At 37.7% G+C, this 23,321-nt stretch overlaps 2 pseudogenes; one reads left to right on the top strand and one right to left on the bottom strand.

Annotated features, from left to right (window-relative positions):
* The window catches only part of LOC135197025 (E3 ubiquitin-protein ligase MGRN1-like), a 99,005-nt pseudogene that overhangs the window by 45,207 nt on the left and 30,477 nt on the right, over positions 1-23,321 (top strand).
* On the bottom strand, positions 100-22,368 carry LOC135197332 (E3 ubiquitin ligase Rnf157-like; annotated as a pseudogene).

The raw sequence follows: 23,321 nt of genomic DNA, 5'->3' as shown, positions 1-23,321 counted from the left end.
ATCTTATTTTTGAGCAATAACTAAAATCTATAAATACAAACGGCTACTTGACAATATATTAAAAAAAAATAAATAAATAAATAAATAACCTAAAGTCCTAAGATTAACAGTTTTTATAAAAAGCTACAGCTAAGGCACATGATTTCAGGGAGTTGAGCAAGGACTGATCTATTCCAAACAAACAGACAATGATTTACATGAACCACAAACAAGAAATGGAATATTTACAGGGGCACTAGGGTGATACACCTAACACATTAACAAGTTTCTTAAAGACCACCTCAATATTATGATCAATTTATACATACAGATAATCAAGAGATACTGTAGGAGCTTTTGTTAAATCATGCTTTTTAATGCATGTGAACATATATGTACTGCAACAAAGCCACAATGTAAATTAATATGATAATGCTTATTTTGCACCTCTAAGAACTGTCTACTGAAAGCATATTTGCACAATATATCACCACTTTAAAAATATATACTCTATTTGCAATTTTGACTGACTTTACTTTTGGCAAATCTTATGAGAAAAATCTACACAACTTGACCCCATAAAACTCAAACAGTTGTTACTTCTGCTGATACCTTGAGGCTTCAGTGCGTGCATGAGTGTCAGCAGCATCTACAGGACTTTGAGGTAATTGAACATACAATTCATGAGCTGGGGGTGCAGACGGTTGTGGAGGCGCCACCGAAGGACCGTTCAAAGCTTCAATAAGTGATACATGTTCATACCCGGGTGGAATGTTGTCTCCATTCTGAAACAACCAAATTTCTATTGCAACAAAGCTAAAATATAAAATTACTAAAGAAAAACTCAAGCAAATGTGTCAGTTGTATATTAATTTTAACAAAACCATTGCTGTAATAAATTTCTGAAAATAATTATATTTAATATATTAAAAAAAACTGAATCTTCAGGAAATTTGCATTTTCCTAGGTATTCAAACCAAAGTTTTTTGTATGGAGTCTTCAGTGCACATGTGCAAAAATGACAAATATTTTATTAATTTGTATTTTTCATAGCTAACAAACCTTCGGTCTTAATGATAGGATAATCTTCTAGCACCAGCTGGAAACTGGTTAAAAAACAATCATAGATTGTAATGCAAGGAATCTGTGGTATCTGGCAACTCATGTGTATATAAGGTGGAACCTGGTCACCGACTGGGCATGAAACCTTGACAAAGGTACGCCATGGTGAAGATGGGAGCTTAAGTGGGGCAATAACCACACTGCCCATTATCTGGTCACTGTTTCCTTTGGCCACAAGGCAAAATAGGATGGTTGAGGTGGGTCAAACTTACAAAAGGCTTTGGTTTATGCACTCCAGAATAAAAACAAATTATTCTAAAAATCTGCTAAGCGGCTGCAAACCATTGCCTTTTATCATTATTAATAATAATTATATTATTTTTTTTTCTATCACAGTTATCCTATTCGATTGGGTGGTTTTTACAGTGTGGGGTTCCGGGTTGCATCCTGCCTCCTTAAGACCATCACATTTCTTACTATGTATGCTGTTTCAGGGAGCACACTCTTCTCCATGAGTCCTGGAGCTACTTCAGCATCTAATTTTTTCCTGAATTCATTTCAGGGATCTTGAGATTGTGCCTAGTGTCCCTATGATTATGGGTACAATTTCCCATTGGCATATCCCATATCCTTCTTATTTCTATTTTCAGGTCTTGATAATCATAAATTTTTTCTCTTTCTTTCTCATCTACTATGGCATCCCATGGTATTGTGACATCAATGAATGATGCTTTCTTCTTGATTTTGTTAGCCAATGTCATGTCTGATCTATTAGTATGTATCACCCTATCTGTTCTGATACCTCCCCGGGCTTTGCCTGATGGTTTTCTATCAGTCCCTCAGGTTGGTGCTCCTACCACTTATAACTGTAACGTAGCTGGTGTTTCTTGCACAAGCTCCAGTGGAGGGCTCCTGCTACTGTATCTGCCTCTTTTTATACTGGTTCTGTGAAATTGCCAGTCATTTGCTTGCTATGTGGTTTATGGTCTCGTTTTTCATATTGCACTTCCTGCATATGGGTGAGATGTTATTTCCAGCTATCGTTCTTTGAAAATATCTGTTCTTAGGGACTGATCTTGGGCCACTGTTAGCATTCCTTCTGTTTCCTTCTTGAGTTCTCACCTCTGAAGCCATTGCCACATTTCATTACTGGCCAGTTCTTTAGTCTGTCTCATGTACTGTCTGTGCATTGGTTTGTTGTGCCATTCTTCTATTCTGTTTGTCATTCTCAAGTCTATATTTATTTCTGGGTCTTCATCTACTTTTATCAGTCCTTCTTTCCATGCACTCCTAAGCCACTCATTTTCACTGGTTTTCAGATATTGCCCCAGTGCTCTGCTCTCTAAGTTGATGTAATTATTTATATATTATTATTATATATTATTCAGACTTATCCCTTAAGAAGGGGGTTAGTTCCTGCAACTGACTGACATTGAATTCCAACCGGAAATGCCTGAAGCTTCTACCTGTCTTGCAAAAAGGTAGCTACAGTTAAGGGAATATCATGACGTTCTAATTCATCCTCCAAAAATTCGAGTAAATCATCTACAGGCACTTTTGTAAATAAAGAGACAACATCAACACTAACCATATTAAAATCAAAATTCAAAATAAAAAATGTTTTCAGTAATATTAATGCATAGTAGGGCGACCTTGAGAAAGAACACCCTATGCACAAGAGGGTGTTCTAGCAAGGAATGAATTCAAAGAAGACCTACATCTCCCACTGGAAACTGTATGTCGGTTACAGCTTAAACTCACTGTTATCAAATAATATGTTCAGAATATGCTCTAATGTATCACTTCTCCCCACGTTAAATGAGAAAGTGCAAACAAATCTTAAGACTAAACTAAAACTGGGTGCTCACTATATATTCATCTATATCTCATCCAATTCCAGTGTGTACTGCAGCCCAGACGCTGCTGTTATAAGTGAAAAGAATAGAAAGAGAATCCAGTAACACAATATTCACACCTCCAGACTTATACCAGCTTTATGTACTCAAAGAGACACGGGTGACTACACACCATGGTGAGCTGTCCTAGAAGGTATCCAAGGACATCCCCCAGGCAGAATGAGGTAATGGGAATCTTGTGTGCACAGAGCTAACAGGCTCATCCCAGTGGAACTCCTTAAGGATATAAGAAGAAAAACTGTCCTGAGCCACCACACACACATCTAGCCACCATATCGACCACATGCAGGGCTGGTGGAATGCTCATACTCAACTGGATGTGAGCCTGATAGCTTACAAGGGGATAAGGAGGTAACATTCCTCTAGGCTAAATGGGTATGCACATGAGAGGCTACCCAGCCAGAGGTAACAAAGCCACTTGGAAGTGATCTATCCCCATTCCTCTCCAAGGAAGAGGAGCATATACAAGAAGCCCAAAAGGACTTCTTATGCAAGGCCTTAGTCTTCCTTTTCTTCTTCCCATCTGGAGGAGAGGCCAGATGCAAGGAGGAGAATGCAGATGAGCATGAGGAAACGGAGAAAAAAAAAATAATGAAAAGGACCAGTAGGAAGAATGACTACATTTCACAATTCTTCCCCCCCTCTTCTCATGAACCAAGCATACCTTCCAAACCAAAAGGTTGGTCGGGGCCGGAACCAAGGACAAAGTCACGGGTGCAGCAGGACAGTATCAGCAACAGAACAGACCTAATACAAGACACAAACTTATGAGATCATTATTATTCCTCCTTTGCTAAGTCATTCAGTAATATTCAGTGTAGGCCAAACCTTTTTCAAATACTCAAGAGACAACATTTTACTTGTTTGGGAGCATCATCATCACTGGAGAACAAAGAAACTGATGGAGGAACACTAGCCCCAGCTGTCTTGATCTTCTAAGGAAAGGGCAAAAACAGGTTCTCTGGGGTAGGAGAGCAGTCTTCCCTAGTTGTGGCAAGTTCTCTTAGCTGGCAATAGAGTGGAAGCCAGTGGAAGAAAAGATCTATAAGGAACCAGCAGCATCACTGGTGGGGTAAAACTGGCCCCTAGACAATGCCAGCAAATGCCTTTCAACTTTTCCTCCAATGCCCAAACTTTTCCCACACAGAAGACAACTGTCAGCACATTCCTCGCAAAGAAAAGAACCAACACAAGACTTTCATAACAAAAGAGAACAATGCTTATGGTGGTCTATCGAGGTGAGAAATGTGAAACAACCACACAGACGTACATGTCCCTTATACTGGCACTGTTCATGTCTTATCCATTTGATTGAAACATGGCAGCAAAAACATAATATAAGACAAGACCACACACATCTTAAAGAAAAAACAAGAAAAGAAGTAGGCTACTCATCCAAATTCAACTGTCACACATGTGAGAAGGATGTTACGTCTGCTCTCTATGGCAGCTGAAGAACAAGTGACCAGATGGTGTAGATACAGAGTGGGGGTATTCCCAGACATTGAATGCCCCATCTCCACCTAAATATAGCATTGTTTCTAAGTTCAGCAACCAGTTTTGTGCATGAGCACCAAAGACGTTATACAAAATACAACGGTTTGTATTCTCGTAGGAAGACAATGAATTACATAGACATCACAAAAGATACACAACACTTGGTGTTAATACTAACCATACACAAAAATCTTACCTCTGGATTTGACTGTGGATTAGTGCAGGGGCCAGAGCTTTTTTGTAGAGCTTTTATCTGCAGAAGTGCTCTAAATGGGGCACGACAAATTGGACAGTTATTTGCTTGATATCTGAAAAAAGATTGACAGGTATTACTTATTTCTAAAACAACAAACACATCACAATAATAAAGTAAATGTGTTTATAAAAACTGAGACAATAAAAAGGGCACCAAATGAATATGCTCTTCATTGAAAAATGCATGAAATGAGCTGATGAAGCCTTGAACTTTCAATATCAAATCTTCCGCATCAAATCAAATCGAAGGCTTATATATTAAAGGCCTGGAATCTTATAAGATTACCAAGTAGTTAAATCAAACACCTGAACCAAAATTCTCATCCCCCATGGGGCTGGGTTATACAATTAACATCTTAATGAGAGAAAAATGATCTTAGAAAGAATCTACCTTAAATATTTAAAGACTAACATATTAAAGGCCTTTATCAAAGGACTAGCCCTTTACTGGAGAAAAACAAACTTTACATATATTACATATCTATAAATTACTTTAACTAAATAAAAAAAAAAAAAAAAAAGTAGTAAGGATTCTTATAATTTTCCTTGAACTACTTGAGTTTAATTATCGTTACTGTATAAAATAGTTTAAGAAAGCTCTGAACCAAATTTTTACTATCCATGTGTTTGTCAAAAGAATGTTCTTAAATGAGAAGTGAAAACTGGAGTAGGGTAAAGAGAGTTAGACAGCTGGGTGAGAAGACACCAATAGTAAGTTCCAAAGAACCTTCAGCAACGCTTATATAAACACTGGACGCTGGAAAAACTTCCAGCTGTTGACTATTCTGATACGAAATGAACAGTAAACTCAAGTTTAAATCTTTATTGTAATATACACAATAGGGTTAAAATAGGGGCTCAAGCTTGCCAAAACCACCGTTCATTAGCTTCCGAAATTCCTCATTCATGAGATGGATGCTAAAGTACAGCATGCCTTGAAAGGCACAATAAGTTGGTAACCCCTTATGCAGAAGGTACTAGATAAAAGCTGTCTTCAACACAAATATACAGAAAATATGCTGGTAACTGTCACAGCACATTCACACTGGCTGCGTATGATAAACATCAGCAAAAGAGGATGTTCTTACAATGAGTAGGTAATGACAACGGATATGAGACATATACTGTATTAACCCAATCTTGCCTCAGTCTTGTAGCCACTTCAGCTACTTACATTTATGTAAATATGTACATTCAATTTTCCTGATACAAAATTTTCTGTATACTATAGAGAAACTTTGATTCTTTATCATTAGATTCAAAAGTATCTGTATTTTTATTACCTTTCACACTCACTTGAGAATCTTTTACTAACACAGATTCTGATGATTCAGAAGTAACTGAAATGAAAGGGAGACCCACACTGGTCTGCTGATACCATGGCAGCAGTATCACTTCCAAAATCTACAAGGTTTTACACTCAGATTAGTAAAGCTACTTCCAATACTAGCAAGAACCTGGCATGGTAAGCTTCCCTGGTAAATGTAGTATTCACAAGTATTGTAATTTTTCTTATTAGTCAAGCAAAAACAATAGATATTACTGTAGATCTGAAGTTCTCAAACTGGTATTTGCAATGTTACAAGCATCAAGCCTTGAAACAGCTTACATCCATTTCCAGGAAGTTACTCCAAAATTATGGTGAGCAGAGCCTGACTCTCTACTTAAAGTAGAGTAACAGTAGTAAAACCAACATGAGAGGGTTTTTGAGAGGGTAGTAATTCTCCTTAGAATATGATGTTTCTGTGTACATCAACAGCATTTTAATCTTTGAAATGACACTGTGTAGATCCACATCTTTTGGCACCAAAACAGGCACGTTATGTCTTCGTATACATCATATTCTAGATTACAACTGTAAATCTTTCTTAATAATTTCATGCAATCTTCAAAAGAGAAGAAGTAAAAATACTTAAAAATACCTTAAGGAGTCTGCACAGCAATTGCACAAACAAAGATGACGGCAGGGTAAAATCAGTGTGTCTCGTAAATCACACATACAAATAACACACTCCGCTCCATTATCTTCTGCATCTTCTTCTGTAGATACCTATAAAGGATGAAATATTCAATTAATACTAGTATTCTGATTCTTTAAAATCTTTAATAAGACAGTCACATACAACCACAATGATATACTAATAATTACTACACTAAACATAAGACATTTTGGAAAATTCAGTTCAACAACACCAAAACATGGTGCAGGTGTGAATCATCACAACATATGTGTGAAAAACTCATCCTGTACATATTTCCAAAATAAATCAATATTTTCAAAACACAAGACAGCCAAGTACGCATTATGAATGAATGCTTTTGTAGCAAATATAGAACACCACCATTTAATCATTTAACTAAAGAGGACTTTACCTAATCCTGCAGTCAGCAGCTCCAAAAACACATAAATGAAAAGAAGAGAAAACCTTCACCTGGCAGACATCCCTATTGCAGTGTGTCTCTAGTGGCAGGAGCAGAGGTAAGGTCATTCTCTGCACCTCTTCTGAAAGCAAATTCATGTTGCCTCTCCTTCCAAAATGGTTAAGTTTATGCTCTTGTTTCACCATAATTTGTCTTGTTTCTTTCATATTTCCCAAAGAGATTTCAGCATTACTATTTAACCCATGTTAATGGTTTGTGCAATGCTCCCAAATTCGTTAGAATTCTATTGGCCATTTTCCTCAAGTGGCTGGCAGATCTGCATGAGTTATTGCTACTGCGCAAGTCTTTGTAAATACAACTGACTTCATTGAATAACTGCTGTTCATTGTTACTGTCTTCTCTTGCAGTAGGCATTTCCTAGTAATCTGGGATTATACTTCATTTCATTTTTGGATTTAAATGGTTTCATCTTATATTCTAATAAAATGGATATAAAGTAGCTGTTACAGTTACTATTCCACTTCTTTACAGTTTCAGTTGTGTTTTGAGCAGTGTACAATTAACCAATTTCATTTCACTCATGTAATAATGTTTCCAGTGTCAGTATGTCTGTGGGTTTTCTCCCCAGTATCATTTTGGATTACTTCCTTATTTCATTAAATTTATTCAAGTGCTTCCATAAGTTCAATGCTCATGATTTATATTATTATTATTATTATTATTATTATTACTGATTTAGCACTGGCCTTGACATTTCAGCATAGATAATAGGCTATGACATATTGCTTTGCTTCATTAAAATTCAAATAAATATCTTGGCATATTTTTGCATGAGTGTCTTTTATGCATTGCATCATAACAACATCAGTATTTTCATAATTCTTTTTTTACTCCAGTATAGGATGATGAATTCAACAGCTTATTACATGGGAATTAGATATTTCAGCCAGGCTTATATGTGACTGAAACATTTTTATTTTTAAACTAGTACTGCTTTATCATTATAAGTACTACTCCACCATAGAAATTTTGTATGAATCCAGCTTTGCCGAGATCTGTCACTGCTGGCACCTTTCTTCATGAAGTAGCCATTAAAATACACGAAGGCGAGTTGGAAAACTTTCTTTCCCTAACCCTTTCAAGCTGATGAAATGAGGCTTGTCTGAGCCCTTGGGGAATATTTAAAAAGGTGCAAGTCCTTCTTTCCTGATGGGCTGGCTAACTTTCTTCAACTTTCCACTTACCCTAATCTTCACTCTATTCACCTCTATTTGTGCGTATTGCATCAGAGTATTGAAACACCCGCGGTGTCAATGTTGCTGGAGACCAATACTCTCACTTGCCTGCTGCTGGTCCTCTACTTACTTACAGTGACATATGGTCAATTGGAAATCCTGGCTAAGTCTAACACCCAGTTAAAGTAGGGGAAAGCAAAGACATTTATGCACCAGCCTCCTCTCCACCTGCTTGCCTCTGATGACTTTGAGGTCAGACAAGGATTCTCTTTGTGATGTCTGTCCATCTCAATTACAAAGTGTGTGCACAACAGAGCTTCCAGTCATGTCCAAAACACAGTATCAATTTGCATGCAGGAACTCACTCCGGGGTTTAGTTTAAAGTCAGCCACACACATTTAAGTTGGATGTGCCACACATCTCCCCAGCCTAGTGCACAACATGACTCCTGGAATGCCTTGCTATGTTTCAACCTTGTGTCAGTGACTTGGCTTTACAACTTCTGACACCACAACTGTGATGTCTAGCTGCTTCTTGGAAATATTTGGCATCCATTGAATGCCTTCCTTGCATGTTCCAAAAGCCATACACATCCCTTGTTCATATCAACCACTACATAAAAAATTTCTATATGTATATCTTCCTTAAAACATATGATGTTCTTCCCTCTCAAAAATTGAGTTATGTATAAACAACCGAGTCTTCTAATAAAATCTAATTTGTAATACAAATCTACTATTTTAACTAATACATAAAGAGCCTGCCTCATGATTCCAAACTTTCTGGACAACACAGGGAATGACTCAACTACTGTTACTGCCCCTAGAGGCTGCACCCAAGAGGGATGACCTGCCAGGTAAAACAAGTTTTTCTAATTTCTAATAAAATCTCATGTTTGCCTTTGCTGCAAAACTTACCTTGGAATTTTCTGCGTTTTATTTTTCAATTCCATAAAATTTCTTTGTAAGAGATAAGAGAGCCCATCAACAAACAACTTTTGCTTTAAAGGCTTCAGGGCAAATCCATCACTATGTTTTTCAACGACTGCAAATGTTGCATGAGACTGAGGTGGATCTTGAGAAACAGAAAAAAAAGAAAAATTGTGCTATAAAGTCATAATGTAATAGAAGACCCAAATATAAAAAAATCATCAGAAGCAAACATGAAATGAAGCTGCACCAAGTGCTTTTGTGTATTTATTTCATACATGTTTCCGAAGACAGTATGATTAAAATCTGTGAAAATAAACATTCACAAAAGTGCTCGGTGCAAGTTCACTTTTTTCTTCTTGGCAATTTGCAAAACTAAATACTTTTAAGGACCAAAATAAAGTGGACCAAAACAATGAATTTGCTCATTAAAAGACTAATCGTAGGTACATTTAAAAAAAAATCATGAAAGCAATAACTGCAAAACCATAATCAGACAGTACTAAATGAATTTGGATTATTATTAATTATTATGACCCTCAAAAGGCAATGTGAAATGAATGCTCTACCACTTTGATCCCATAACTTCAGATCCAGCACTAGCAAGATTCTGTCCTAGTGAGGTCTTACAATGGGCCTTATAGGAATTTGGTCATTCTTACCAGATTCTCCCCACACCCTATTGATTCTTTAATTCAGTTTATGTCAGAATTGGTCAAATGGAAATAAAGATTGAATTACATAAGAGATTAGTTGATTTTAAGTATGGACAATGTGAACAAATGCATTTTTCTGGTTACATTTTCTAATCATATTTAAATAACTGAAGTACAAAATTAAAAAAAAATATTTTTACAATTGCAACTGCCCATAAAAAATTAAAAGAAAAAGAGTTTCAATATATACATTGGAAAATGGGGTAAACCTTCAAAAACATTAAATCTTTGCGGCTTTCAAAGTTTACTATATAAATTTTCCTCATCACTAACTATTTCAATGTAAATAAGTGATAAACAATAAACATATGCTTCTCAATATATTTTTGAGACCTCAGATAACCCGGTTTTCAGATATGTCTACCCTGTAATGTAACAGGCACAAGAGCATCCAGGAAATCTGATTTGTGGCAACAATAAGCTGAATCAGTCATCAGAAGGACTTTATTGACATGAATGCAAAATACCTATATTTTCAAAGTCATGGCTTGAGTGATTTGGAAGAACAGCTGACAGAACCTGCAAAAAAAATTAAAAACATCAAATGCCAGTCAACGAGTACCATAACTGAAAAAATAAAAAACTAACTCTGCAATAGTACTTATATTTCAACTAATGACTTATATACAATAAGAGCACTGAAACCACTTACAACAATCTTGAAAATATTTGGAACATGTTAAATGGCTACATATGCTTGACAAATCATACAAAATATTTGTTCCTACAATCACGAGATGACACATTTCTCCCTCACATCCAGCAGTACGTACAGTATTTACCTAACATTAGCGTCTTTGGTAAAATTGTTTAGTAATTAACCCTTTAACGCCGATTGGACGTATTAAACGTCGATATAATTGTCCTGTTGCGTGTCGATTGGATGTATGGTACGTCGATATAAATAGTTTTTAAAAAAATTTACGGAAAAATAGTCATAGGCCTACTAGGCGAAAACTTTTGAATCACGCACCCTGGGGGATGCTGGAAGCTCACAGATCAAGGCGTTGTTTTGTTTACAATCGTTACCCAGGCGCGCAAGCATGAATTTCTTTCTTCTCGCACTAAAAAGCATCAGCGACACATCTCGGAAATTATTTCGTCACTTTGACATAATTTTTGCACCATTTTATATTAGCCGTTACATGGAGTATTATATATGAAAATGTGCGCAATTTCGTGTAGAATACAAAAAAAAAAAAACTCATGTTGTAGCTTTTATCAGTTTTTGAAATATTTTCATATAAATAACGATGTGCCAAAATTTCAAACTTCGGTCAACTTTGGCTCTACCGAAATGGTCGAAAAACGCAATTGTAAGCTAAAACTCTTATATTCTAGTAATATTCAATCTTTTTACCATTATTTTGAAAAAAAAACAACAAATTGGAAGTCTCTAGCACGATAGTATTTCGAGTTTATGGTGAATTTAAGAAAAAACCTTTTGTTTCCTTACCTCCGCGCGGTAACTCTTCCAAAAAAAATCAAAAATTTTATAGGCTAATTGTCGTAATGTTTGTACCATTTTAAATTAGCCATTACATAAAGTTTTATATATGAAAATCTACTCAATTTCATGTAGAATACATAAAAAAACAACCAATGGTTGTAACTTTTATCAGTTTTTGAATATTTTCATAATCAAACTAACGATAAGTAGCAAAAAATTTGTCCTTGTCGGTGAAGCGGAAGTCACTTTAACTAGACCGAAATAGTCGAAAACTGCAATTGTAAGCTACAACACTTACACTCTAGTAATATTCAAACAATTACCTTCATTTTGCAACAAACGGGAAGTCTCTAGCACAATATTTTGATTTAGGGTGAATTTTTGAAGTTTTTTTTTAACGTCCACACTTTACGAATTCATGCATCATTTTGTGATAATATTTTTCTCTGTTGCATTGATCGTTTTACAATGTGTTATACACAAAAATGATTGCAATTTATTGTACAATACAACGAAAAAATTAAACTCATTAGCTTTAACCATTTTGCTTACAGCGCGATTTGTATACAATATATGAATTTTTTTTTCGACTGTCATATATCCCAAATATTTATATATGATAATGATATTTTTTTTTCATTTCTGATGGTTGCATACTAAACTTCAGGCAATGACAAAAAAAGGAGCCCAAAATGAACTCTTAATCTTGAAAACTAAGCGTGATGTGATTTTTTGAAAAGAACATTTTTTCCGCTTCGGCGGTCACTCGCGAACGCCGCCAACATACGGGAGACGATTTTTAAAATACCGCTTCGGCGTTTAAGGGTTAATGTAAGCAATATCTAAGTCTAGCACTTATTTTCTTATAAATAATCAACTCTGTCTAATAAAAATTAAAAACAGAAGTCATAGGTTGCAAGTAACAGCTGAAATTGTCCTGAATTTAAAAGATCTTCAAAAGTGTTTTATCAGTATGTTTTATCAGTATGGAATAAAGGAATTACTCATTCAATTTCTTTCTAGTATTTTCAATGGAAGAAAATAAAGCTTACTCAATAGTATAGGGGAACTAGTACTTTCCGTAGAAAAATTCGAGGGAAAGTTATTGTTTTCCAGACTACTTGAGCATTCTACAGGTTGAATACATACCTTCTCCTTCTTCTGCTACACAGTATATAACTATTGGAATAACTTCTCGATCAAAACTGTATACCAAATCTTCCTCAGGATATAAAGATGGATCAAATACATGGCAGGCTTGTGAGAATTGTTGATTAGCCCCACGTTTGTAGTGATAAGTTTCCGAATTCATACTTGGATCTCGTGGAGTATAGCTGCAAGAAAATGATAAACTAATAATAATAAGTTTGCATACAGTATGGTAAATAATACTATTTTTGGAAAGCAGTAAAATTTGAGTCCATTTAGAATTTAAAAAATGATATTGTTATAATACAATTAAGTTTGTTCATACTTACCTGGCAGATATATATATAGCTGTATTTTCTGAAGTCCGACAGAATTTAAAAATTCGCGCACACGCATGGGCGGCCAGGTGGTAGTACCCATTCCCGCCGCTGGGAGGCGGATATCAGGAACTATTCCCATTTTCTATTCTATTTTATCAGTGCCACTGTCTCCTGAGGGGAGGTGGGTGGGCACTTTAATTATATATATCTGCCAGGTAAGTATGAACAAACTTAATTGTATTATAACAATAACATTTTGTTCATGAAACTTACCTGACAGATATATATATAGCTGAATCCCACCTTCGGATGGTGGGAATCAGACAGATAGGATTTTTTGGGAAACTAAATTAAGTAGATGATATACATCTTGGTTCCTGACCTGTTAGCATAGCCGACTTCGTGATTACTGTCACCAAAGTCTGCTTCTGCGTAACTAGAGTTGCCAGCGAGGTAGAGACCTGTAATGCTGGTGCGCTCTAGATTGATCTGTCAAGGGGGCGTGACCCACAAATGTGACTAGACCATATGACCATACTTCTGAGGGCACCGAAGCTAAAACCACCACCTGACCTAACCTATCAAAGTTAGTTCCATAATTTCTAGGCTAAAGAAAAGGAACGCGCCTCAAGCGACCAACCCTTCAAAGTTAAAAAAAGCACACCTATCCCTTTTCTATAGGATAGGATTCGTGTTGCTTCCTGCACCCAATAATATATCTACGGATATGTATGGTCCTAGCGACTTACGGATCTGAAATGTCGTCTTCACATCCCGTCGGGAGTGTGAAGCGAACACAGAGTTGCTTCGCTAAAGCGTGGCACTCAGGATGTTACTGAGTGTCATGCTCTGTTGAAATGCTTCCGAGGCCCGCGCCCTCACCTCTTGAGCATTCATATTAAGAAAAAATCGCAAATCTTTATGCAAACATAATGAATGAGACCTCTTAAAAGAACTCCTTGGCTATAATGCCAGGGTGTTCTTGGGACATGAAACCAGTCTGGTCTTTTTACGGACATCGCAGATTGTCGGTAGTGTGAAGCGAACCCAGAGTTGCTTCGCTAAAGCGTGGCACTCAGGATGTTACTGAGTGTCATGCTCTGTTGAAATGCTTCCGAGGCCGCGCCCTCACCTCTTGAGCATTGATATTAAGAAAAAATCTCAAATCTTCTATGCAAACATAATGAATGAGACCTCTTAAAAGAACTCCTTGGCTATAATGCCAGGGTGTTCTTGGACATGAACCAGTCTGGTCTTTTTATGGAACACCGCAGATTGTCCGTTGACCTTGACTTTCTATAGTTTTATCAAGATAAAACTTGAGAGACCCTACAGGGCACAGGACTCTCTAATGCCCTTGCCCAATAATTTGTGCCATACCCTTGGTCTCAAAGCCTTCGGGTCAAGGGTTGAGAACTAGGTTTCGGTTTCTTATCAAGAACGGAAGGGCTTAGAGGACAGACCTCATTATGTCTTTAAAGCCAAAACCTCTGATGATGGCTAAAACCTCACTAACCCTCCTTGCCGTGGCTAGAGCGGTTAGAATATTAGCCTTTCTGGTCACATGTATTAAGTTCGCAGAAAGGATAGGTTCGAAATGCTTTTGGCATCAGAAACTCTGACTACGTCTAAGTACCATGCCGGAACCTTTGATCCAGAGAATTTCAAGATCTCCACAGACCTCAAAGATCGTGAAGCTTTGTTTTTTGACAGAACCGAATCTCTGAGCCTAGAGGCCGTCAACAACTATTTGATATTCTACAATAGTTAGGACTTCTATCTTATCATACTTCATACGGAAAGATAGAACCATAACGACATTCACAGAGGTAAGAAGGAACAGTCATTTCCCTTCACTATCTCCAGAAACGGCCCCCTCCGAGTGAAAACTGAAAATAGGTAGCACTGCTTTTGCCTTGGCCAAGAGACTGCCATTAATCTTGAAGATCTTATCGTTTCTCGATAGTCTGAACGCCTTCATACTTAGAGAGGAGAGATATTAGATACTTCACTAAGTGACGATGTTAGATTACACCGATTCTCTCGGAAGGGTCTTTGGACAATTCTCCTGAATTACCTGACCTCTGTGAATCAACCTCTTAGAGGCCAACATGTGGCGACAATTAAAGCTAATCCTCTAGGATCATGAATAAGGGACAACTTAAGAGGAAGCTCCTTCGTCTTCAATATTAACGAAAAACTTAACGAAAGGACGCCCTCAGTCGCTCCTCACTTTCGACATACTTCTATGTGAGGATTACTCAGACGTCAGTAGTTGTTGCCTTCGATCGAGAAGACCCGCACGGAACGTGCACTAGTTTAACGAACCTCTTGAGGATCGTTACGTTCCGTGCCCAAGCCCATAACCAATTCTCTCTTCTCGAGCTATGTGAGAGCTGAGAAATTATCCGAGATGATTTGGGCCACTCGATCCAAACTCACCCTTCGAGGAACTGGAGAGCCGACCAATTTGGTGGCTTCCAATTCTTTCAGACAATGTGCCAGAACATCTGTTCTCTGTTCGGATGTCTGGCACCCTCTCGCTATCACCCGAGGTGATCCTCAAGCCGTTGAGAGAAAATTAGAATTACAAGATCTTTGATGTTTATTCCAATTTCTTCGTGAGGAAAATTTGTAGAGGTCTGAATTGCTGTTTATTCAGGGAAAACAAGCTTCTCCAGCGAGGAAATGGTCCCCAGCAAACTCATCCATTCCCTCACTCAGCCTGCTTCCTTCCCTAAATAAGGCTGCACTTTGGCTAAGCAGGAGAGCATTATTATAGTGCTATGCCGCGGTAGATTCGTACAGAATGTTACCGTGCGGTAAAACCCGACACCTAACAAGTATAAGATAAACTTGTTGAAATTTTCTAAGTAAACGTCAGGTATGATCATTCAAGATTACTAGAAATTTTCTCAACCCGAGGCTAAAAATCCATGATTGTAGGGCAGAGAGACGTTTATTCAGCCATTCCCGCAAGGGAGAGAGACGTAACCAAACCCGCGCATGACACCGAGCTAGCCGGTACTGCGTAGATCACAGTAACAGCAGCCTTGATCATCGTCTCGCACTATGTGCCTGAGTTGCCAGCTACTCCTTTTACGAAGGGATAGGTATGAAATTATCGAGCAAAAGGAAACTCAAGCAGGCATATTTAAACGAAACAAAATTCGCTAAATACAGAAGCTGAGTTGGTGTTGCAGTTCAATTAGAATACTTCTCGGCTAAGTCGCAATCCGTAGAATAACTAGGATATGCGCCTACCCCTCGGACAATTCAACTGCTTAGTAGATCATGTCGCGAGGTTAATATACGTAGTATATTTAATAGTATTCTGAAACAACGATCTCCATCCTAAATTCTTTCCTTCAAGAAAACAAAATAAGGATTGGAGATCGACCACCTTCGATCTCTATCAAAAAGAGTGAAGGAGAAGTCTTCCTCGAAGGAAAGCTTCAATGGTGAACAGAATACTATCTGCCTGAGTTGCCAGCTACTCCCTTTACGAAGGAATTAGGTATGATATTATCGAGCAAAAGGAAACTCTCAAGCAGGCCTATTTAAACGAAACAGAATTCGCTAAAAACAGAAGCTGAGTTGGTGTTGGTCGTAACAATACCTGAAGAGTTGTTCTTACTCCGAAAACTCTTGGAAGGTTGAAGGGAGTGTCAAATAAATACATTAGAACAACAGTTCTTTCGGCTTCTATCCGCAGAGGTAAATACGATATGCGTATATAACTTGACCCATGCGTTAGCAAAATGACGCAAAGATAAACTACGTAAGTATTGTAGTATTTGACATCGAATTCTCTACTACATCTTTCCTCGACGAGGAAGAGAGAAAGAAAGGAAAACGACTGTCCACGTTCTAATGAACGAGACTTTTAAAAGAACTCCTTGACTCTTTGCCAAGACTCTTTTCCAAGAAAGGGAGTAATATTCGAATAGAGATCATCAAGAGAGAACCGAGGATCGAAAAAGACCGTTCAATGTTCTTATGATATTGGACAAAAGACTTCCTGGATAGTCTACAAGTCTTTCTCTTAACCCCGGATGAGCCTCTGAAAATGAATGAGAGCTCTTCCGAAATTTGTTAATGAGTTTATCCGCTTAAACGATAAAAACGTTAAAATCTATGTCAATGAGAACTACCCCATTTATGAGGGGTCCCCCACTTAAATGACAATGGGGAAAACGTCCTGACTTGACAAAACTATTAGCACTTTGCTAATAGGGGGAAAACCCTTTAACATGACCGAAAGTACACCCAGGAATCCGAGTATATAATCTTTCCCGATTCTCAAAGAAATCAAGAAGAGGAAAAGAGGGGGGGATCGAAGAAAAAATTCGGGTATGTCTCTCTGCTAACTCGAATCCTTTTAAAAATTTCTGTAAAGAAATGTCCTCAACAGCAAATAAGACTCTTCAACAAGTCTTTTCTCTCGCAAAGCGTCCCTGCCGAGCTTCCACCGAAGCGTCCTGGCGAATGTCCACAAAAGCGTCCTAATGAGCGTCCTCAAAAGCGTGCTGGAAAGCGTCCCTGCTGAGCGTCCTCAAAAGCGTCCTGCCGAGCGTCCTCAAAAGCGTCCTGCTTAGGCGTCCTGGAAAGCGTCCTGCTGAGCGTCCTCAACAAACGTCCTGCTTAGCTACGAGCGTGTCTGAGCAGAGAACACCAAGTCTTCTGAACGACGTTTCAGAGAGGAACTCGTTGAGCGCCTTGATGCATGCAAGGCCCGCCAAGAGGCGTCCTGGCGAGCGACCTTGCCAACATCTCAATGTTATGACGAACCACGTTTTTGCGTATGACATTGAATATTTTTAAGGGACGTCCTCATGCGAGTCTCCATGGAGAGCCGCACGCTGCTCCTGAAGAGTGTGAACACTAAAGGAAGACGTATGGCTTTCGTCTTCCGCAAGGTGCTTGCCGAGCGTCCTGGAGAATGTCTCTACTTATAGGACGTCGAGCCACCTCCAAAAGCTCCCTCACGTCTAAATTGCCCTTCTTATGCCGACCAGAGACATAAGTTGTTTGACTGTGCAAAAGCAGCTTGCCGGCCGTCAAACTTATCAGCTTGCTTTTTCGAAGTAAAAGCGAAACGTTACATAACGTATACGGAGCGTCCATGAGGAGAGGAGACGAATACTGAGTTGCTCCTCCAAAAGGTGGAATCAAGAATGTCCTTGATTACCAAATTCTTTTGGAATGCTAGCGAGGTTGAAACAGCTCTAACTTCATGAGCGTTCACTCGCAGGAGGCTCAAATCACTCTTCTGGCAAGATGAATGAACCTCCTTAATAATGTATAAGTGATATATACATGAGCGTTCATATACATGAGCGTTCACTCTCAGGAGGCTCAAATCACTCCTTCTGGCAAGATGAATGAGCCTCCTTAATAATGTATAAATGATGTTATACATGAGCGGTCACTCGCAGGAGGCTCCAAATTCACTCTTCTTGCCAAGATGAATGAGCCTCCTTTAATAATGTATAACTGATGATATACATGAGCGTTCACTCACAGGAGGCAAAATCACTCATTCTGGCAAGATGAATGAGCCTCCTTAAATGTACCCTTAGGAAAAGAGCCAGTGCATTCTTCTAAAAGGGAAAATGTGGTCTCTTTACTCTTTCATCCTCTCGTGACGAGAGAGAGGACGTGAAGCGTCCTCTTCTCTAAAGCTTCTTTAGGGGGCGCGAGTCCTTCCGAGAACTCCAACCCTTGTGTGGGGAGGACGCCTCGGAGGACGAGAAGCAATCCTTCAAGATTCGTGCACGTGCACGATCTTTAGCAGCCTGGGAAAGCGTCAACAGGTTTCTGCCGAAGGGACGCCAGATCGGTGGGGAGCCCCGTAACCCTCTTGCGGCTTTTCGACATGCCCTCGTCCCTGAGTCATGGGAGTCCGACAGAGGTCCAGGCCTAGAGGCATTATGGGGCCGATCTGACGCCCCCTCCACAACACAAGGGGGCACTACACTTCACAACACTGATTGGAGAGCGAGCACTTTAGTCTAAGATTACTTGATGTAATCCTCTAGCAGACACTTCTTCTAGGCCTGTAAGCCATACCACAGGGTTAGGCAAAATAAAATCTACAGGAGGTTAGAAGGTTCATTTTCTAACTTCTGTTTACTGTGAGAAAACTCCTGATTCTAACACGCTCTAAAATGCGTAAATGAATCCTCCTTCTTCCGTAATCATCACACATTACACTAATTACCTATGCAAAGAAAACATGTAAACGTCATATATACTAAGCGAGTGTCTACCGAAAGTTCCGGTAGCCTCACCTTACCATGCAGACAACAAAGTCTGAAACTAGGCTAACTAGCTTCAGACATCAAATGCAATGAAAAAATCTACGATAGCATATGCCTAGCCACAAATCCAAGTTAATAATCGAAAGAATAATTAGGATACTTAAAGTGGCTAATGAAGTTTTTCAAAATCCTAGGCGGAGGTCTGTAAACAGTTTGTTTACCGACCGGCGACAGAAAAAAATATGAATAGAAAATGGGAATAGTTCCTGATATCCGCCTCCCAGCGGCGGGAATGGGTACTACCACCTGGCCGCCCACTGCGTGTGCCGCGAATTTTTAATTCTGTCGGACTTCAGAAAATACAGCTATATATATATCTGTCAGGTAAGTTTCATGAACAAATGAGATAATTCATTCATTATATGTATGTATATGTTTATTTAGTCAAACTATTTTTCAAGTACAAGTTTCTCAATGAAGAAATCTTGGTTTCTAATGAGGCTTAAAAACATAACAAATGTGAGCCAGATAAGTAAAGACCATAAATATTAAAAGGAAAAACTAAATTCTCACATTCACACATTGTAGAAAAGATTATCCAATATTATTAGATAATAGTATGCAATACTGTATCCCTTAGGTCTCCTTTCATAAATTTCATATCCACATATCTGACACCCAAAACCTCAGGATTAAAAACAGTCCATACTGCCAATCAAATAACTTACATCATACCACTTGTTGTAACCTCTTCTGTGCAAAAGTACATTATGGTAATCGCACATCGTACATCACAATCAAAGGTGAAGTCTATGTTGAATCTGGTGGTGGGGGTCCTTTCCTCTGATTCCTTCAATACAGCACATCATCTGGGGCCTTAACAAACACTTCAGGCTCTCTTTCCTAATGTTGATTAGGACCCTTAAAGGTTTTGCTGGGTTGTTCATTTGCAGTTGGGGCAGGATATGGGAACTAAATGCAAAACAGAAGACAAATATAAAAGCAAAATACCAAGAAAAGCCTTCTTTATATTTATTTTACAATTTGCACCCATACTTTGATTATTTACAGTGGGTTACAGATTATGTCAGCATGGTTAATACTGGTCTTTACATCAAAGTAATAAATCAGTGCTTATGCGGTCATATCAATGCAGATATGTAGTGAAATTTGGATATCTGTCTGCTAACAGAAGTGATCAGCCAAACATTTAGTTCAGATTTTTCTGTATTTTTTTTCTATTCAAACCTGCTGTTTATTTTGTTTTTTTTTTTACCATGGAAAACTATAGTCCTTCCCCTATGCAATTTTAATATGCAGGGTTTCATACTAAAATACCCATGCTACAGAAAAGAAAAAGTTTTGGCTTGAAATTAAAAAAATAACAATAAAGAATTGATCAATTTATGGGTTGCTAAGATCAGCACTGATTGACAGTGTACAAAGACCAGCACTAATGGTTAAAATGTTAATTCCTCTTACAATCTGGGTTGGTAACCTGACACAAGAACAACTAATACAAAACCAAATAATCAACAGGGCCAAAGTAAAATTCAGGTAAAACTGTAATCTACCAACTCTACTGTACAGAATACTTTTACTTGATAAATAAATGTTTGACATTTGGTACATTTCATTATAATAAACACAAATCAAAACAAAGCATTTTTTAAATAATAGGATCCCTAGTGAAAACCTACAGGAGCTGGTCGGGATCCTAGGAAATTAACGTCCATATTCTCCCCAAAGAGATACATCTCTGGTTGGGCTGTGTCAAAACGCTCGCCACCCATAATGAAATGACTGCTGAAGTAGTTCCCTGTAATGAAGAATATTTATTTATATATAATAATTGCATATCATGCATAAAAGCACTATAAGAACTAAAATAACATTATTGAAGTCTAACTCATTATAGTAGCCTGAAAGGATAAGAAAATCCACCCAGACTACCACAGGTAACACCAATTTACTAAAAGCTTTTCACTTTACTGCAAATCCTTAAATTTCAGACTGTCAACAACCAAATGGTTCAGCGGTGGCTATAACAGCTAATGTAAAGGATCACAGACAATATTTCCTCAAGAGAAGGCAACTCATCTAATGATTCTTTAAAGAAAAAGAACTTGATACTACTGGCCTCCTCAAGAAGAGGGTATGGCAAATACTATTTTTTTTTCCGATCACCTCAAAACAAAATACGTATAAGACCATACTGTGCCAACAAAAACACATGGTTATACATCTTCATGGAATCTGGAAACCAGGTTCTCCTTCTACAAGGTTAGGTATGGTATAAATCCTGTCCAGTCTAACCTGTCTTGGGCACTTTCTGCCAGAATTTCTACAAGATCCAGTCTTCCTAAATATACTTCCTTCGTGATTTTTGTAACGATTTTGCAGGTTTTCATCCAGTCTTTTTGAGAGCTCCTTCTACTCCAAGTTCTAACACACGTCAAACAAATATTTTCTCATTTTTGTGAAATGGTTTTCCTAACACATTCCAGTCATGAATTTATCTTAGTCAGGTATGATAAGGGTATCAAGGAAGACAAAAAGCTTCCCTGGCCAGTAAAGCATAACACACTAATTATGAACATTAGGTTGGGGAATATAAGCTTGTGAGATCACTGGAGTTTACTTTACTTATGGCTCATAAAGTCAGGTTAGGTGGGTGGGGGGAGGGTTATCTATTCATTCCCTTGATCACCTCAGTACACACCCCATAACTGGTATTGCAATATCTTTTACTTTTTTTCTTTCTAATGACATACATATCAACCTATAGATTTGACAAATATGAATTAAATAGGATATTTTTCTCACTGCATGTCATTTGGTTAATGCAATTCAGATCAGTCCAGTTGGTGAATTTATTTATTTCTTTCGGTTGGATTTAGTGGCAGATCTAGAAATCTTTCATGGGGAGCCACTAAGAATTATATATAGTATATGAAAAATATGCACACACATATACATACAGACATATAATTTACATTATATTCATATATATATATATATATATATATATATATATATATATATATATATATATATATATATATATTGAAAGTAATTGAAGTACTGAGAGGAGAGAAATTATAATTATGAGGATTGTTACATTTTCCAATAGCTGTAGCTTACTATCAATATTTTACTTTTGTGCAGTAGGTACACATTATCAAAATTCAGTTACATTTGTGAGACTTACACATTATCCTACTCTCTGGGGGATGGGGGGGGGGGCAGATGTGACCACGTGGGCCTCTTAAAATTCACCAATGGTTGGATTGGCTTAGAAGAGTATAGAAGTCAGGCCAATAGGCAAGAGTTGGGGGGACCTATGAGACCCATTAAGCACTACCTAACTTTTGGTTCCCCATCCCAACGAAACCAGTTTCCACTGGATCCCCACAAAATGTGCATAGTAGAACAAGGTGATCTGCAAAAATTTACAGTCAGAAACCCATGTGATAGAGGATAAGCATTTAGAAATATATAGATCATTAAGTGACAAGAAAATAAGAGTACCATAGTATTAACAAAGGTCAGTTTGAAATGCAAATTTCCTAGAGGGCATTGTTTGAAAATTTTGGTAAAATCATAAATTCTTAACCATTATCATATTTTGCGCTTCAAAATATTGCTACAAAGTTCATACAACAGCCTGTTAGTACCATGCCAATGAGGATAGTGTTCAGTCCAAGCCCCATTGAATGTAAAACACATATAAAAAAAGAAGAAATATACCTAGTACCCCAGTGACCGTAAATTTGCGATACACTTGAGCATCAGTTTCGTAATAATCATCTTCAGGAGACTTCAGATCACAGTCTAGCTATAAACTCTAGCTTAGTAAATATCAAACACTGGCTTAAAGTAAGTAACTTTTTTGAGTTAGCTGAATAACAAATTCTTTTAAATCAAATAAGAGCCATACAAATTCTTCAAGGGACTTAACATCCACCGTCTAGCTATAAACTCTAGTCCTACTACCTAAATATCAAACAATGGTTTAAAAGTAAATAATTTTTTGAATTGGCAGAATCAAAAATTCTTCTAAGTCAAATAAAAGCAATAATAATATAAATTTTCAACAAAGTACCAATCTCTAGCGTAGCATTGGGGTACGCTATTCTGTGAGGGCAATCGGGCAAGGTTACTTCAG

Source organism: Macrobrachium nipponense, chromosome 18, assembly GCF_015104395.2.
Source record: "Macrobrachium nipponense isolate FS-2020 chromosome 18, ASM1510439v2, whole genome shotgun sequence".
In the NCBI taxonomy this organism is placed as follows: Eukaryota; Metazoa; Arthropoda; class Malacostraca; order Decapoda; family Palaemonidae; genus Macrobrachium; species Macrobrachium nipponense.
Note: the sequence above shows the minus strand (reverse complement) of the source record. Positions and strands in the feature narration are given on the sequence as shown.